The sequence below is a fragment of the Mustela putorius genome, unplaced genomic scaffold, assembly GCF_011764305.1.
Source record: "Mustela putorius furo isolate JIRA1106 unplaced genomic scaffold, ASM1176430v1.1 tig00001012_pilon_pilon_pilon, whole genome shotgun sequence".
Lineage (NCBI taxonomy): Eukaryota > Metazoa > Chordata > Mammalia > Carnivora > Mustelidae > Mustela > Mustela putorius.
The window spans coordinates 1,969,715-1,989,659 of record NW_025421531.1 but is presented as its reverse complement, the minus strand read 5'-3'; the positions used below and the strand labels follow the sequence as shown (position 1 = coordinate 1,989,659).

The 19,945-nt window shown below is 37.9% G+C and overlaps 1 long non-coding RNA gene across 2 annotated transcripts in view; it reads left to right on the top strand.

The window, feature by feature from the left end:
- The window catches only part of LOC101673289, a 101,015-nt gene that overhangs the window by 63,602 nt on the left and 17,468 nt on the right, over positions 1-19,945 (top strand). Inside the window, exon 3 of one of the 2 annotated variants that reach the window (XR_199708.3) lies at positions 4,643-6,077. The exons of the other annotated variant lie outside the window; for it this stretch is intronic. This is a non-coding gene — a long non-coding RNA (uncharacterized LOC101673289). Of the gene's footprint in view, positions 1-4,642; positions 6,078-19,945 lie in introns of those variants that run through there. 2 annotated transcript variants of the gene reach the window in all.

Sequence of the window (19,945 nt, the reverse complement as noted above, 5' to 3'; positions counted from 1 at the left end):
CCATTGGACATTCTTTCCTGCTTTGTCGAAGATTAGTTGACCATAGATTTGAGGGTCTATTTCTGGGCTCTCTATTCTGTTCCATTGATCTATGTGTCTGTTTTTGTGCCAGTACCATGCTGTCTTGATGATGACAGCTTTGTAATAGAGCTTGAAGTCCGGAATTGTGATGCCACCAACGTTGGCTTTCTTTTTCAATATCCCTTTGGCTATTCGAGGTCTTTTCTGGTTCCATATAAATTTTAGAATTATTTGTTCCATTTCTTTGAAAAAGATGGATGGTACTTTGATAGGAATTGCATTAAATGTGTAGATTGCTTTAGGTAGCATAGACATTTTCACAATATTTATTCTTCCAATCCAGGAGCATGGAACATTTTTCCATTTCTTTGTGTCTTCCTCAATTTCTTTCATGAGTACTTTATAGTTTTCTGAGTATAGATTCTGTGTCTCTTTGGTTAGGTTTATTCCTAGGTATCTTATGGTTTTGGATGCAATTGTAAATGGGATTGACTCCTTAATATCTCTTTCTTCTGTCTTGCTGTTGGTGTAGAGAAATGCAACTGATTTCTGTGCATTGATTTTATATCCTGACACTTTACTGAATTCCTGTATAAGTTCTAGCAGTTTTGGAGTGGAGTCTTTTGGGTTTTCCACATATAGTATCATATCATCTGCGAAGAGTGATAATTTGACTTCTTCTTTGCCGATTTGGATGCCTTTAATTTCCTTTTGTTGTCTGATTGCTGAGGCTAGGACCTCTAGTACGATGTTGAATAGCAGTGGTGATAATGGACATCCCTGCCGTGTTCCTGACCTTAGCGGAAAAGCTTTCAGTTTTTCTCCATTGAGAATGATATTTGCGGTGGGTTTTTCATAGATGGCTTTGATGATATTGAGGTATGTGCCCTCTATCCCTACACTTTGAAGAGTTTTGATCAGGAAGGGATGTTGTACTTTGTCAAATGCTTTTTCAGCATCTATTGAGAGTATCATATGGTTCTTGTTCTTTCTTTTATTTATGTGTTGTATCACATTGACTGATTTGCGGATGTTGAACCAACCTTGCAGCCCTGGAATAAATCCCACTTGGTCGTGGTGAATAATCTTTTTAATGTACTGTTGAATCCTATTGGCTAGTATTTTGTTGAGTATTTTCGCATCTGTGTTCATCAAGGATATCGGTCTATAGCTCTCTTTTTTGGTGGGATCCTTGTCTGGTTTTGGGATCAAGGTGATGCTGGCCTCATAAAATGAGTTTGGAAGTTTTCCTTCCATTTCTATTTTTTGGAACAGTTTCAGGAGAATAGGAATTAGTTCTTCTTTAAATGTTTGGTAGAATTCCCCCGGGAAGCCGTCTGGCCCTGGGCTTTTGTTTGCAAACTCAACACCCAAAGAACAAATAATCCAATCAAGAAATGGGCAGAAGACATGAACAGACATTTCTGCAAAGAAGACATCCAGATGGCCAACAGACACATGAAAAAGTGCTCCATATCACTCGGCATCAGGGAAATACAAATCAAAACCACAATGAGATATCACCTCACACCAGTCAGAATGGCTAAAATCAACAGTCAGGAAATGACAGATGCTGGCGAGGATGCGGAGAAAGGGGAACCCTCCTACACTGTTGGTGGGAATGCAAGCTGGTGCAGCCACTCTGGAAAACAGCATGGAGGTTCCTCAAAATGTTGAAAATAGAACTGCCCTATGACCCAGCAATTGCACTATTGGGTATTTACCCTAAAGATACAAACGTAGTGATCCAAAGGGACACATGCACCCAAATGTTTATAGCAGCAATGTCCACAATAGCCAAACTATGGAAAGAACCTAGATGTCCATCAACAGATGAATGGATCAAGAAGATGTGGTATATATACACAATGGAATACTATGCAGCCATCAAAAGAAATGAAATCTTGCCATTTGCAACAACATGGATGGAACTAGAGCGTATCATGCTTAGCGAAATAAGTCAAGCAGAGAAAGACAACTATCATATGATCTCCCTGATATGAGGAAGTGGTGATGCAACATGGAGGCTTAAGTGGGTAGAAGAAGAATAAATGAAACAAGATGGGATTGGGAGGGAGACAAACCATAAGTGACTCTTAATCTCACAAAACAAACTGAGGGTTGCCGGGGGGAGGGGGTTTGGGAGAAGGGGGTGGGATTATGGACATTGGGGAGGGTATGTGATTTGGTGAGTGCTGTGAAGTGTGTAAACCTGGTGATTCACAGACCTGTACCCCTGGGGATAAAAATATATGTTTATAAAAAATAAAAAATTTAAAAAAAAAATAAAGGCATCCAAATCGGCAAAGAAGAAGTCAAACTATCAGTTTTTGCAGAGGACATGATATTTTATGTGGAAAATCCAAAAGACTCCACTCCAAATCCACTAGAACTTGTACCATAAAGTGTCAGGATATAAAATCAATGCACAGAAATCAGTTGCATTTCTATACACCAACAATAAGAAGAAAGAGAAATTAAGGAGTCAATCCCATTTATAATTGCTCCCCAAACCATAAGAACCTAGGAATAAACCTAACCAAAGAGACAAAGTATCTGTACTCAGAAAACTATAAAGTACTCAAGAAAGAAACTGAGGAAGACCCGAAGAAATGGAAAAATGTTCCATGCTCATGGATTGGAAGAACAAATACTGTGAAAATGTCTATACTACCTAAAGCACTCTACATGCTTAACACAATCCTTATCAAAATACCATCAATTTTCTTCAAAGAAATGGAAGAAATAATCCTAAAATTTATATGGAACCAGAAAAGACCCCAAATAGCAAGAGGAATGTTGAAAAAGAAAACCAAAGTTGGTGGCATCACAGTTCCAGACTTCAAGCTCTGTTACAAAGTTGTCATCAAGACAATATGGTACTGGTACAAAAACAGACACATAGATCAGTGGAACAGAATAGAGAGCCCAGAAATAGACCCTCAACTCTATCATCAACTAATCTTTGGCAAAGCAGGAAAGAACGTCCAATGGAAAAAACAGTCTCTTCAACAAATGGTTCTGGGAAAATTGGACAGCCACTTGCAGGAAAATGAAACTGGACCATTTCCTTATACCACACAGAAAAATAGACTCCAAATGGATGAAAGACCTCAATGTGAGAAAGGAATCCATAAAAATCCTTGAGGAGAACACAGGCAGCAACCTCTTTGACAGCCACAGCAACTTCTTCCTAGAAATATTGCCAAAGGCAAGGGAAGGAAGGGCAAAAATGAACTATCGGACTTCATCAAGATCAAGAGCCTTTGTGGAATGCCTGGGTGGCTCAGTGGGTTAAGCCTCTGCCTTCAGCTCAGGTCATGGTCTCAGGGTCCTGGGACTGAGCCCCTCATTGGACTCTTTGCTCAGCAGGGAGCCTGCTTCCCCCATCTCTGCTTGTGATCTCTGCTTTGCCTACTTGTGATCTCTCTCTCTGTGTGTCAAATAAATAAATAAAATCTTAAAAAAAAAAAAAAGATTAAGAGCTTTTGCACAACAAAGTAAACAGTCAACAAAACCAAAAGATGACTGACAGAGTGGGAGAAGAAGCCTGACTATTCACAGACCTGTACCCCTGGGGTTAATAATACATTATATGTTAATAAAAACCAAAACCAAACCAAAACAAAATGATCAAATAGAACCCTTGCCCATGTCAGAGAATCAACTATGTACATGCACCATTGTAGATTCATGGTCTGGAATAGGATTACTCTTATCTTTTGCAGAAAAAATTATCAAAAATCCACCATCAGAGTATTAGAAATCTGGATTGCTTGCTGTGGTATCCCAACCATCAGATAAGGGCACACACTTCAAAGAAAAACAAATATTAGAATGGGCTGAGGAACAAAGCAGAATGTGGAACCTCCACTTTAACCTACAAGCCAACCACATCTGGGTCAAATGAAAGGTTTAATGGCTTAAGCAGAAGCTCACTAATAATCCTGATTTGAAAACTTAGACTAAAACAGCCCGAGCAATTACAAGATCTCTAAACTGTATATAGAAGGAATTGGACAACTCCGATTGAATTAATATTGCAAGCACCCACAGAGGTAAGAGTACTAACAATACCCCAGAGTCTAAAATAGTAGGAAAAGTATTAATTAAAATAGAAAGTGATCTATATACAGTACTGGGGAAGTTATCACACCTACTGCTAACAAAACCTATTGGGTGACTGAAGAAGAAAACATGTTACATCACATTAAAGAAAATAATATGATGCCTCTATAAAAATGGCAGGCTGAAAACTACTTTTATTGTATTAACACAAGATGTCTAATATTTAGCCTAGTATGATACAGGGTGACCAAGCTTACAGAGATGCTGGAAAAAATGGACATAGTAATGATAGATATCCTTAAATGGCAAGGACTACAAGAAACAATTGAAAATGTCTAGGTTACTATCCTTTTCCTGCAGGCAGGAATCCATCATGCATCTTTATTTAACCCTGTCAAACTTACTAAGCAGGCCAGTGCAACATGCTGCCTGCTGGATCAAATGAAAGGTGTAATGGCGTAAGCAGAAGCTCACTAATAATCCTGATTTGAAAACTTAGACTAAAACAGCCTGTTTGTCTGTTTCTCACTATTGGACACCATTCTCATTGCAGCAATGGATACTCTTCTGACCCCTCAAGCAATAGCAGTTGTGCCAGTATTCTGAATTGGAATGTCGCCTTCTGGTCCAATACAACTCCACTGGTTGTGACATCCACTACTTTCTCCAGGGATCATTATCCTGGTCACCTTATAGCAATGGAAGTCCCATCAATATCACCAGCATCATCACACCCAACGTCTTCACCCCACCGTTTGCTGTCAGCACCATCTACTCAACTAGGAAAGTTTCAATCAATAGGGAACCCAATGAAGCAGTGGAAACCTCCACTTTAATTTCCATAAGAAGCAGCAAGGATTCTGAACAACAGCAACTCCTATTAGACACTGACTTCAAAGATGAAGATTGGTCTGAACCAATCTGGTTCTTGGTATTATAACCCAGCATATATGCTAATGCATCCAGGTACTGAATTTTGTTCTTTTCCATTATCTTCCTGGATTGAGTACAGCTTGGGACACATGACAGACTCTATGCGAATAATCCCGATTTAATTCCCGATTTGGGTGCTAGCACTTTATTATAAAAGAACAGCTGCTGAATATGCAGAATCAGTAATTATATCTTTAAATATATTAGGCCAAAAATTGATCATTTACTGTACTCCCAACTTATACTTTTTAATCCATATTCACCTACTAGAAAATGAGCACTAGGTCTATGGAAATTATGTCCAGACTTTAAAACAACAGGGATATCAAGTATGATGTATAGAGAACACCTAGGAAACCTAGCATATAACACATATCATTATCCTTAGTAGTATACCTCAGGCTTCTAGCTCATATCACAGATTTCTACCCAAAGAATATAGGAATCCATTTTAATAAATCCATGCCAGTCATATTGCAAGTTATAATTGTAACCTATACATTAAAATTTAATACATAGAACTTTCTACTTTCTAAGTAAGTACAGACCCCCAAATTATGCTTGGGTTATCCATTTCATTTATACCCAGTTTACAACATACGCCAAAAACAGATTTGCTCAAGGGAAGGAAAATCTTAAAGTTCCTTGTTGGACTGGTAGGGGGTTTAACTGGAGGAACAATGGCAGTCACTTTTTCCTCAATTCCAAATCAAGTCACATTAAATTTTAAAATCTTGAAATAAAAAAGCTCAATTTAATACACATAAAATGATACCTTTATCATCATTGTGTACACAGATGGAAAAAATTAGCATTATATTACAAAAATTCCGCATGATGGTAAAAATTTAAATAAATCAGCTGAAGGAAATGCTGAAAAATAACAAAATATCAAAAAAACCAAAAATACTTCTCTGGCTGTAGCTTATCATTGTACACTTGGTTGATATGTGGAGTTCTCTTAAGATAGCTATAATCTTAGTTTTCTTGACTGTTTCCATTGCTGTGCAGAAGCTTTTGATCTTGATGAAGTCCCAAAAGTTTATTTTCGCTTTTGTTTCCTTTGCCTTTGGAGACATATCTTGAAAGAAGTTGCTGTGGCTGATATCAAAGAGATTACTGCCTATGTTCTCCTCTAGGATTCTGATGGATTCCTGTCTCACAGTGAGGTCTTTTATCCATTTTGAGTTTATCTTTGTGTACGGTGTAAGAGAATGGTCAAATTTCATTCTTCTACATATAGCTGTCCAGTTTTCCCAGCACCATTTATTGAAGAGACTGTCTTTTTTCCACTGTATATTTTTTCCTGTTTTGTCGGAGATTATTTGCCCATAGAGTTGAGGGTCCATATCTGGGCTCTCTACTCTGTTCCACTGGTCTATGTGTCTGTTTTTATGCCAGTACCATGCTGTCTTGGTGATCACAGCTTTGTAGTAAAGCTTGAAATCAGATAACATGATGCCCCCAGTTTTATTTTTGTTTTTCAACATTTCCTTAGCGATTCGGGGTCTCTTCTGATTCCATACAAACTTTTGGATTATTTGCTCCAGCTCTTTGAAGAATACCGGTGGAATTTTGACTGGAATGGCATTAAAAGTATAGATTGCTCTAGCCAATATAGACATTTTAACAATGTTTATTCTTCTGATCCAAGAGCATGGAATGGTCTTCCATCTTTTTGTGTCTTCTTCAATTTCTTTCATGAGTGTTCTGTAGTTCCTCGAGTACAGATCCTTTACCTCCTCTTTGGTTAGGTTTATTCCCAGGTATCTTATGGTTCTTGGTGTTATAGTAAATGGAATTGATTCTCTAATTTCCCTTTCTGTATTTTCATTGTTAGTGTATAAGAAAGCCACTGATTTCTGTACATTGACTTTGTATCCTGCCACGTTGCTGAATTGCTGTATGAGTTCTAGTAGTTTGGGGGCACAAAAGCTTCTGCACAGCAAAGGAAATAGTCAAGAAAACAAAGAAGCAACCCACAGAATGGGAGAAGATATTTGCAAATGACAGTACAAAAGGTTGATATCCAGGATCTATAAAGAACTCCTCAAACTCAACACACACAAAACAGACAATCATATCAAAAAATGGGCAGAAGATATGAATAGAGACTTCTCCAATGAAGACATACAAACGGCTATCAGACACATGAAAAAATGTTCATCATCACTAGCCCTCAGGGAGATTCAAATTAAAACCACATTGAGATATCACCTTACACCAGTTAGAATGGCCAAAATTAGCAAGACGAAACAACATGTGTTGGAGGGGATGTGGAGAAAGGGGAATTCTCTTACACTGTTGGTGGGAATGCAAGTTGGTGCAGCCTCTTTGGAGAACAGTATGGAGATTCCTCAAGAAATTAAAAATAGAACTTCCCTATAACCCTGCCATTGCACTCCTGGGTATTTACCCCAAAGACACAGATGTAGTGAAAAGAAGGGCCATCTGTATCCCAATGTTTTATAGCAGCAATGACCATGGTCGCCAAACTGTGGAAAGAACCAAGATGCCTTTCAATGGACGAATGGATAAGGAAGATGTGGTCCATATACACTATCGAGTATTATACCTCCATCAGAAAAGATGAATACCCAACTTTTGTAGCAACATGGACGGGACTGGAAGAGATTATGCTGAGTGAAATAAGTCAAGCAGAAAGAGTCAATTATCATATGGTTTCACTTATTTGTGGAGCATAACAAATAGCATGGAAGACATGGGGAGATAGAGAGGAGAAGGGAGTTGGGGGAAATTGGAAGGGGAGGTGAATCATGAGAGTCTATGGACTCTGAAAAACAATCTGAGGGGTTTGAAGTGTCGGGGGATGGGAGGTTGGGGTACCAGGTGGTCAGTATTATAGAGGGCATGGATTGCATGGAGCACTGGGTGTGGTGCAAAAATAATGAATACTGTTATGCTGAAAATAAATAAAAAATAAATTTAAAAAAATAGCTATAATCTTAGGTCAAACCTGGTCACCTGAGACAATAGACAGCAGAAGCAGAAGTAGGTACAACATATCCTAATGGCTGTAATTCCTTAGGCATCTGTGAAATTAGAACATTGGCACTTAAGGAAGGAAACAGAATCTTGGGTTACCACCTTTTTGTTGGAACTCCCATGAGAGCTGACTCTTCCTATGGAAGGATTTACCATACCCTCTTAGTTTTCAAACTATGGTCAATCACCATTGATGAATTATGACTAACATTTGTTTAAATAGAAAACACACACATTACATCTATACAGATCAATGAGTAATATAGATCTTCAATTTTATCTATTATTCATAAACTTTATTAGATTCATTTATTATCTATAAATAAAACAGGATAATTTCATAAAATGCAAAATAGGAAATACATGTCAGTTGATTAAAATTTTACTTATATGTTTTTATATATTTAGGGTTCTTTTTTTAAGGCTTTATTTATATGACACAGAAAGAGAGGCCATAAATATGCAGAGTGGCAGGCAGAGGGGGAGGGAGAAGCATACTCTCCACTGAACTGACACAAGGCTTGATCCCAGGACCCCAGGATCATGACCCAAGCTGAAGGCAGACACATATTTCTTGCTGGGGATGACCCATGTGTTTGAAAGACATTCATAGATCACAATAGCTGAGCAACAAAAGGCAGTACAGGAATGACCATTTCTGTCTTGTATATATACAGTGATAACTCCTCAATGGCAAACTGGAGTTTTTGTTTTTGTTTTTGTTTTTAGCAGACTCACACTTTGTTGCTTGTCTTTTCAGACTTGTAGCCAGACAACAACAAATAGATATAACATTTGCTTGCTTGTTTTTACTTATTTTTAAGTTTTTATTTAAATTCCAGTTAGTTAGGGGCACCTGGGTGGCTCAGTGGGTTAAAGCCTCTGCCTTCGGCTCAGGTCATGATCCCAGGGTCCTTGGATCGAGCCCCGCATCAGGCTCTCTGCTCAGCAGGGAGCCTGCTTGCTCCTCTCTCTCTCTCTGCCTGCCTCTCTGCCTACTTGTAATCTCTGTCAAATAAATAAATAAAATTTTTTAAAAAAATTCCAGTTAGTTAAAACTAACATTAGTGCTCATCACAAGTGCCTTCCTTAATCCCCATCACCTATTTAACAAACATATATTTTAACGAAGAACCAAAGATGTTACTTGAAGGACTGTTTATAATGTAGTGTCAATGAGTTAACCATGGGGATATTCCCATTTGCTTTTACATGTAAGTTTACCTTTTATTAAAAAAGGTTATTTAAAAGATGGTATAAACTGTATAATCAGTCTTTCAAGTAACAGTAACATCTTTCAAGTAATGAACTTCTTTCATTAAGATGTAGGTATTTGCGGGGTGCCTGGGTGACTCAGTGGGTTAAGCCTCTGCCTTCAGCTTAGGTCATGATCCCAGGGTCCTGGGATTAAGCCCTGCATTGGGCTCTCTGCTCAGCAGGGAGCCTGCTTCCCCCCCTCTCTCTGCCTGCCTCTCTGCCTACTTGTGCTCTCTGTGTCAAATAAATAAAATCTTAAAAAAAAGTAGGTATTTGCAAACATAAATGTAGAAAATGGGAATAATTTTGTGCTTATTAACTCACTGAAACAACAATACTTAATATTAATGATATTAATATTAATATTAATTTAATATTAATATTTAAGAATTTTCCCCAATGTAATGCATAAGCAATTATGTTATCTTCTAAGGGTAAATCTATCATTATCCTGTAATGTATCCTGTATCATTTCTTTTCTAGATAAGCTTTATACATTTTTGAAATTGAAAAAAAAAGACATTTGAACTGATGAAATTGTTAGCATTTTTAAAATGAAACTACTAGAAACAGTGAGAGAGAAAATGACTATATATGAGCAATAGGTTAAAAAATAGAATTCTTTTTATAAGAAAAGGTATGATGGACTTTATAAGGAAAATTAATTTTGTTCTAAAGCAAAATCATTGTTCCTGAATTTTTTTTTTTAAGATTTTATTTATTTATTTTACAGAGAGAGATCACAAGTAGACAGAGAGGCAGGCAGAGAGAGAGAGGGAAGCAGGCTCCCTGCTGAGCAGAGAACCCGATGTAGGACTCCATCCCAGGACCCCAGATCATGATCTGAGCCGAAGGCAGCAGCTTAACCCACTGAGCCACCCAGGCACCCTGTTCCTGAATTTTTAAAATTAGACAAACCCTACACAGATCTTTAAAGTTGTAGGTTTATGGAAAAGGACTATTAAGAAAGGAATTTTATCACCACTTCCTCATATCAGGGAGATCATATGATAGTTGTCTTTCTCTGCTTGACTTATTTCGCTAAGCATGATACGCTCTAGTTCCATCCATGTTGTTGCAAATGGCAAGATTTCATTTCTTTTGATGGCTGCATAGTATTCCATTGTGTATATATACCACATCTTCTTGATCCATTCATCTGTTGATGGACATCTAGGTTCTTTCCATAGTTTGGCTATTGTGGACATTGCTGCTATAAACATTCGGGTGCATGTGTCCCTTTGGATCACTACATTTGTATCTTTAGGGTAAATACCCAATAGTGCAATTGCTGGGTCATAGGGCAGTTCTATTTTCAACATTTTGAGGAACCTCCATGCTGTTTTCCAGAGTGGCTGCACCAGCTTGCATTCCCACCAACAGTGTAGGAGGGTTCCCCTTTCTCCGCATCCTCGCCAGCATCTGTCATTTCCTGACTTGTTGATTTTAGCCATTCTGACTGGTGTGAGGTGATATCTCATTGTGGTTTTGATTTGTATTTCCCTGATGCCGAGTGATATGGAGCACTTTTTCATGTGTCTGTTCGCCATCTGGATGTCTTCTTTGCAGAAATGTCTGTTCATGTCTTCTGCCCATTTCTTGATTGGATTATTTGTTCTTTGGGTGTTGAGTTTGCTAAGTTCTTTATAGATTCTGGACACTAGTCCTTTATCTGATATGTCGTTTGCAAATATCTTCTCCCATTCTGTCAGTTGTCTTTTGATTTTGTTAACTGTTTCCTTTGCTGTGCAAAAGCTTTTGATCTTGATGAAATCCCAGTAGTTCATTTTTTCCCTTGCTTCCCTTGCCTTTTGCGTTGTTCCTAGGAAGATATTGCTGCGGCAGAGGTCGAAGAGGTTGCTGCCCGTGTTCTCCTCAAGGATTTTGATGGATTCCTTTCGTACATTGAGGTCCTTCATCCATTTTGAGTCTATTTTTGTGTGGGTAGAAGAAGAATAAATGAAACAAGATGGGATTGGGAGGGAGACAAACCATAAGTGACTCTTAATCTCACAAAACAAACTGAGGGTTGCCGGGGGGAGGGGGTTTGGGAGAAGGGGGTGGGATTATGGACATTGGGGAGGGTATGTGCTTTGGTGAGTGCTGTGAAGTGTGTAAACCTGATGATTCACAGACCTGTAGCCCTGGGGATAAAAATATATGTTTATAAAAAATAAAAAAATTAAAAAAAAAAAAAAAAAAAAAAAAAAGAAAGGAATTTTATAAGTAGTCAAGATTAGGTTTAGGTTTTTTAAAAAGGTAATTTTAAGATAAAAATTACATTGGTATATAATTAGAATTTGGTTTTCTGTTAATACTAAACTTTATTTACATTGGTCCACTCTCAGTAAGAAGTTGTAAACAAAGGTTTTTCTTTGCCTTTAATATAATCTGCCTAGTAAACAACATTTCTGTGGCTGGTCTTCATCAGCTTCTTGATTACTCAAGTAAACGGAGGTCTTCTGTGTATTAAAAGAGGTAAGTTTTGCTTGTAAGTATGTGACCATTATATTTGCCTTTGAAATCTTTTATTGTCATTTTGATCAAATAGATAATTAAATATCACTTTATAATGGTCTATGATTATATTCAATCAAGTGTTTAAGACATTTTCATATATTTGAGATCTAGTTTTTTTTTTTTTTTTTGAGAGAACGCGAATATGAGCAGGGGGAGGAGCAGAGGGAGACAGAATCTCAAGCAGACTGTACTGACTACAGAGCTTGGCATGGGGCTTGATCTCATGACCCTGAGATCACGATCCAAGCCAAAATCAAGAGTCAGTCCAACTGACTGAGCCACCCAGGTACTATAAAAAAAAAAAAAAAATGGACATTTTTGACAAACTTTTTCAAATCAAATTTTAAGTCAAGTTTTTTTGACCTAAAAGTAACAGAACTTCCAGAGACCCTCTGGAAAGTCTCATGTTTGTTCCCTCTTCTTGTAAAAAGGGAGCCGTTATGCTAATTTAAGCTTATTTGGTATATAGGAAGCATTGTCAAGTAATTGATGCTAAAATTCGTTTGATTTGTATAGATATTTATATGGATACTGTTAAAATAGGTGTTCTAGAAATGGTATGAAACTCCTAGAAATCTGATATGTCCTGGTTAATACCAGGTTAATATCTAATACCTGGTTAATATCTTGAAGTGTTATCTACTATTAAATAACCCAATTTCCTTGTCAATTACATCATAATGAACTCTCCTCAGATCTCTAGTCATTCTTATTTTTATGTCTTTGTCATTTATGGGAAGTTATTGTTTAAGTACTTCATCTTCCAAGAGATTCGTGACAAAGACTTGACAAGCACCGTAGATCACAGGTTTTGATAAATTTAAGATCATAACACTGAACTTGGTAGAATTTCTAAAACTCAAATGGAAAACTGATTGCTTTAATATGTTTTTCCAGATTTAATAGACTCTTTTATCTCTTTAAACAATCTATGACTTAACAGCAATTTGGTCAAGTACAATCTTTACAACAAAGGTTAAAGCATTTATCCTTTTCTATCTGATCCCTCCAGAATTCTGAAACTCTTATTAAATATTCTTAGGTTTCATTACAATATATTTGCACAAATTCAGTAAGAATCTGTTCTCTTTGTAACAGGACACTCAATATCCCTGACCCCTGCTTCTTTGACTCAGTTTATAAAAGGAGCTATACTTCAAATTGTAAAGAACTAATGGTCTCTCTTAAAAATAACCACACTTTGTATAGCAGTCTTTTCACAGTGTACTCCCAAGGGATGAAGACCTTGAACATCATACCTTATGACATGGGGGATTCATCTATTGAAAAAGGCATCTCCAGAAAGACTCTCTCCAACCCCATGAGAAAAACCCAAATCAAGTAGTGTTAACCAATCCTTGTACTGTCAGACTCCAAGGAATAGATTCTTAGATTCACATTTATATAACTAAAGAAACCACCAAACCCTGACTGGACCTGCACCCCAACTTGACATAAAGATTTCCAGGACTTGAAGCTTTCCCAAGATGACTGGATTAGGCCTGTATGTGATTTTGTCCCTGCTGCTTCTTACCTTGCTGTTTTTTCCTCTTTCACTTAGAGAAACCACACTCTTATCTGCTGCATTCCTCTGTCTATGGCAAAAGGGGGGAACCTCTCTGCTGGATCTGACACCAGAAACTCTAATATGTTCACAATATTGGAGACTTTTGGTCTTACCTGGACCTAACTTTAGTCCCAAGTACTGCTGTCACTTATACCTGCCAGTCCATGGATATTACCTTTTGAGCTGTTACGACCAGGGTTACTGTACCTTGCTTCAGCCTTTCCCCGGTCATTACCTACTGGCTCAACATCTCCACCTTTGTCAATGCACAACCTTTGCTCCTGCACATTCTTTTCCTTACCACCCATTTCTTTGCACCAAATAGATTTATACCTCTTTGTAAGGATTTTAGACAAGACTCCTTTAAGAAGAGATAGCCTTTCATATAATGTCATTCCAACTGCTTGATTCATGGATTGAATGGGTCAATCAAAATACCGGCTACCAAATCTGTCAATAATTATACCTTAGCTGGAGTCCTCTACACTCTACCTAGTCATTTTTCTTTGAAATGGACAGATTTCCCATGGACAAATGAATGTTTAGATGGTGGATAGATCAGAAGCCAATGCTTATTGGGACATTTAACTATTTCTGTTAAAATCCATCAAGGGGACCTGGGTAGCTCAGGCAGTTAAGCATCCAACTCCTGATTTCAGCTCAGGTCTTGATCTCAGGGTCAGGTGTTCAAGTCCAGCATTGGGCTTCACATGGGGTGTAGAGCCTCTTAAAAAAATCTGTAACAAGTCATAAGCCTCCCACCTGTCCACCCCATTAAGCCTCCATGGCTGCCTTAAATAGGAGCATCCAGGAGGCCCACATGATTCTGGGTTTGCCTCCCTAGGGGGAGATTTCTCCCATGGATTAAAGTACATGCCAATAAGCTTGTGATGAAAAATCTCTAATGTTAGGAGAACTGGCTGACTCCACAACTCATACAGTGATCACGTAATTCATTGGATAATTGCAGAGTTCTTGTTTATCTATGTTTATCTACTCACTGAACAAAAAGGCATTTGCATCTGTTGCACGTGGATAAATTTCTCTGGGAAATGTGCACATTTGTGTAGGTTAGCACTTGGAATTAAGTAGATGCCATGGACCCTCAAGACCCTGTTCCCATGATCTGGCCTTGATGTTTGACCTGTGCCAGGTCTCTGCCTAACCTGGCCTATGTAGCCCATAATGTGCAGTGTATACCCCATTTGCTGGCCTTGGGGAGCTGGGGTCTTCCAAGCCTGTGGAATTCAAGCCTGTCCACAACCACCTGCACAGATGTCAGGCTCAAAGAGCATCTTCAAAGAGGGAAGGCAGGCAATGGCAGTCAGACCGATTTTCCTGATTTGTAGCTTGAGTGTCTCGAGTTATATTTTTGAGTGGCCCATAGAGACAGGTATGAAGACTGTCTATATATGAGCTATTAGGATTATTTCCCTGAAGCTTACATAATGTCATTCCTGTTCAGTTTGTAGGACTTCAAGAAAAAGGATGTTTGACTTCTTAGTGATTCTAAGTCAATTAGGTGGGAGAAAATTAGAAACATTATTATGGAGAGTTGTAGCCAGACTTTGGAAGGAAGTAGAAGAATTCAGGATTTAGTCTAGTTTATAGGTAGGAAACAAAACCTCAAAAACAATGAACAGGGGGCACCTGGGTGGCTCAGTGGGTTAAAGCCTCTGCCTTCGGCCCAGGTCATGATCCCAGTGTCCTGGGATGGAGCCCCACATCAGGCTCTCTGCTCAGCAGGGAGCCTGCTTCCTCCTCTCTCTCTCTGCCTGCCTTTCTGCCTACTTGTGATCTCTCTCTGTCAAATAAATTAATAAAATCTTAAAAAAAAAAAAGAATTCTTAGATTTGAATTTTTAACAACCTCTCAAGGCTAAGAAGCCAACCCAAATACTTGCCCTCAGACTCTGCCTGCAATACCTATAGGTTTGGGTTACTTCTCAAGGTCCTCAAAATAGCCTGAGGGGTTCTGGCACTTTCCAGGAAGTAACTTTTTTTTTTTTTTTTAACGTAACTGGTAAGGCTTTTGGGAACCCTGTAAGCAGAGTATGAGGCTGATTTTCCAAGAGTCTTTATTGGCTCTATAAAGTCAATCTTACTTCCTTGAGGATGTTTGGTTATATCTAAGTCTATGCATTTTTCTCTCAAATATGACATTATAGTCAAAGCCTTGGTAATATTGCCTATATTTCCAATTGTGTTCTGTTACAAGGAGAACATTCTTATTGAACTTATGCAAATAAGTCTATTGCCAAGAAGATAAAAGAATGCTTACTGGGTTTCTGAATTCTGGAGGGATCAGTTAGGGAGAAAAAGATAAATATTTTAGTTCTGCTTAAAAAGGTGTAATTTGCCACAAATCAGTTAGCTTAAGAGAAAAGGTTTCCTTAAATATGGAACAAAACCTTAAAAAATAAGCAATATTTCTAAAAACCAGTCATACTATAATAATCATCTTCCTCAATATTCAGTCCCATGTAATTAATTCTTGGTTTGCTTAAATCTGGTTTTTCCATTAGTCTTGGAAATTGCTTACCCAGTTCAGTTTTTGATCTTAAAGTTACAAGAAACTTGTGTTCTAGAGTCATTTTCATGAATGTTTTTGAGGAAGAGTTTTTTCAGAAACACTTATAAAAACCATCTGAGAGAAAGTATAATTACCTGTAAATGATAAAAGACTTAAAAATGGCAATGGGTAAGGATCTGATTAGGGTTTATTACAACACAATTAAGAAGTTTGGTTATAACTGTGACACACATTTTAAGATAATAAATACAACTGTAACTGGTTATAGTTGCCTATCAGATTTTTAGGAATTTCATATAATTTCTAAAACACTTATTATAACAACATATCTATACAAGTATAATCAAAGAGGGTATCACTTATTTGACAATGATTCTCATGTTATTTAGCACACCGAATACACCTAATACACCTAATTAGTTTAATGTCTCTATTATGTTAGAAGAACAAATCCTTCCAGATGTTCCAGGGATCCTCTAGACAGTTTGTGGTCAAAAGACTTCATGTTAGAGTTTGATATTGGGACCTTTGTCAAAGAATGTAAAAAGGTTTGAACATTTGATTAAGATCACAAATCATTATGAAACAACAATTCTGTTTAAACAAAGTGACAATGAAAGATTTCAAAGGCAAATGCAGAAGGTGACATAGTTGTGAGCAAAACACTTAATATTGAGAAGATTCAGTTTCATTAAGTAATCAAAAATCTGATGATAAAGATACCATAAAACACAGACTTTGATAAAACATAAAACCCTCTTTTCTAAGCAGAAAAGCCGAGGCCTTTTATATCTCTTACCAAGAACAAACCAACAGTTCAAGTTTGCCTAAGTGAAAGCCTAATTTTAATTTTCTACCAGTGTACTTTTGATGAAAGTTCATTTATGTAATTTAATTACTTTATTTGAATCTTAGGCAGTCCTAACTTCACATACAATTCCTTCTCAAAGATTCCTTTTCCATAAATCTTTACACTTTTTTTTCCCCTTTACATTCAGATTTTGTCCTATGTTTTTCCTCCTTTCCAGCCTCTCTTTAGGACAAAATTACTTTCTTTTCCCTCAAAAAAATGCATTTCTGTTTCTCATACTTTCTTTTACTGAAGGCATATAATCTACTTTGCTTACATATGAAAATGTTTTTATTTGTAGTCACTTTAACCACATAAGAGTTAGAATTCTCAGCCCATAGAAACCTAAATTTCTAGTGAAATATTAGTAAGCAATTGTGAACTGTTGTTACACCAGCATTTTTGTTTAGATTTGTAACACATTTTATAATTTCTAGAAACACAGTTCCTCGTAGCGCAGTGTTTCAACAAAGCATGAAACATGTTTACTAACCAGCAGTTAGTAAACAAACACGTTTACTAACCAAACTTTATCTTTAGTTTGTTTGAAATAGGGAAGTCAAAAGTAAATAAACCTATGTTCAGCAATGAATATTTCATTCTTTCGTCCTATTTGGAAATGATTTAAAGGTTTCAGGTTACCAAAAACATTTTGGGAGTTGTTTTTAAATATGCATGCTATAAAATATAACTGTTGCTAAAAAGTTTATGTACAAATTCTTATTCCTCTTACATATATGTAAATCATTTGCTCCCAACAGTTATGTTTAAATCACCAATGAATAATTTATGATATAAGTCAGTTATCATTCTAAGTTATTTTTGTTGACTAATTTTGTAACAGGGTTAACATGAAGTTATGTGATTAGTGAACTCGTGTAAGATAACTGTATTATATTGAATGCCATTAACTCTAAATTCATGTCTATTTTAATTAACCAATCACCTTAAATTAGCTCTAATACTGTGAAAATTAATAAAGGGAAACCTCACTAAAATGGAATTTGTAGGTTCAGCAGGAGATGCTCTCATGACATACCACTTCTTATAAATTGCAAATCCAACAGGAAGAGAGGGACCTTGCACATGGATACCACGTAACTACTCCACCAGGAGGAAGAAAGGCTTTCTTCTTCCCCTGCCCCACAGTCCAGCCAATGAGATACAGTCACAACGTAGCCAATGAGAAGCCACTATCCTTCAAACTCCCAGTTTACTCCAGTAGACTTCTTTTTGTTTTGTATGTCTTTTTTGTTTGTTTTTAAAAGATTTTATTTATTTATTTGACAGAGAGAGAGAGATCACAAATAGAGAGGCAGGCAGAAAGAGAGGGGGAAGCAGGCTCCCTGCTGAGCAGAGAGAGCCCAATGTGGGACTCAATCCCAGACCCTGAGATCATGATCTGAGCCAAAAGCAGAGGTTTTAACCCACTGAGCCACCCAGGTGCCCCTCCAATAGACTTTTTGTTTAAAAAGGCCTTCTGGGGGCACCTGGGTGGCTCAGTGGGTTAAGCCACTGCCTTCAGCTCAGGTCATGATGCCAGGGTCCTGGGATCGAGTCCCGCATCGGGCTCTCTGCTCAGCAGGGAGCCTGCTCCCCCCCCACCCCCCGCCTGCCCCTCTGCCTGCTTGTGATCTCTCTCTCTCTGTCAAATAAATAAATAAAATCTTTAAATAAAAATAAAATAAAAAGGCCTTCTGCACTTCCCCTCTCCTCTATAAAAGAGCATACCCCACCTTTGTTTTCCAGACCTGCCTATGGTTTTGCCTGAGCTTGCTTATCCTGGATTGCAATTCTTTGCTATCCGCCCCCCTACTTTTAAAGATTTTAATTATTTATTTGACAGGGACAGACACAGTGAAAGAGAGAACACAAGCAGTTGGAGTGGGAAAGGGTGAAGCAGACTTCCTGATGAGCAGGGAGCCCTATGCGGGGCTTGATCCCATCATGACTTGAGCTGATGGCAGGTGCTTAACAACTGAGCCACCCAGGTGCTCCCTCTGCTATTCCTAATTAACCTATATTTGGCTGGAAAAATGACTAGCAGCTTAATTTTTACATTACTTGGTGATCAGAAGTGGGATCTAGAAAAGAACCCCCTTCCCAAGAACTCCAAGGCTAGTGAGCAAACAGGTGCTGGTACACACAGAGCTGACTGGGCTTACCACTTTCTCCCTGACCTTAGAGTTTGAGGGTAAGTTTTCTCCTAGGTTTTGAGCTCTCCAAATTGTGTTCAGTCTCTCCAGGCTTTATTTGGGGTAAGTTTTAAGCACTGCCTCCCCCTTTTAAAAACATCTCCGAGAGCAGTCTTTTGGCCTTTGGTCCAGCTCTGTTTTGGAACTGGACTGCTACTAATGGAAATGCGCTGACCTTTGGTCTGACTTCTGTTTGCAACCAGGCTGTTCTTACTGGAACTGTGCTGGCCTTTGTTCCAATTCTTTCTGAAACCAGGCTGTTCCTGTCAAAACAGTGCTCTTTAGAAATTTTCTTTTTGCCCTAGAGAAAAACAGAACAAAACCTCTAAGAAATGGGATCCTAGTCCTCAAAAGGCTTTGAAGGTGCCCGCCCCAACTTGTCGGACTTTGGTCAGTTTTAGGTTTAAAAACTATCATCCCTCTGCATGGACATTTGTATCTAAGTGGACTGATTGAACCAAAAGTAATCTAGAACTTCAGTAGGCAGAACTTCCAATCTCCCCAAACTTAACTGTCCCCAAACTGAGTTGGGCAGCCATGACCTAAAATTGATAAAACTGAATGAGCTTCCCATCTTAACTGGGATTTTGAAACTTCCAAACCTCATCATTTGGAATTCAAATTGGACAAGGAATCCAAAATCAGTTCTGCAAAATACAATCTATTATTGAAGGCAAAAATTTAAAAGAGAGAGAAAGAGAGAGAGAGAGAGAGAGAAGGCAGAAAGTCTTCTGAGGCTTCTTCTTTCCCGCTCTTTCATCTTTTTGACACAACAGCTGTCTTATGCTCAGGCCCCATCTCTAGCATCACGTTCCTCTATTCTCTCTGCACCTTTCCCATCTCCTCTGTACCCTCTGATCCCTTATTCTAATCTTTTTGCTAAATTTCTGTTTTCCTCTGAAACTTCCTCCACCTCTTCCTCTCCCAAACCTGTTAAAATCTGCCCCTTTAAAGTTAAGTCTTCTGAGGATCTAAATAAATCCCAAGTTTCTTTTG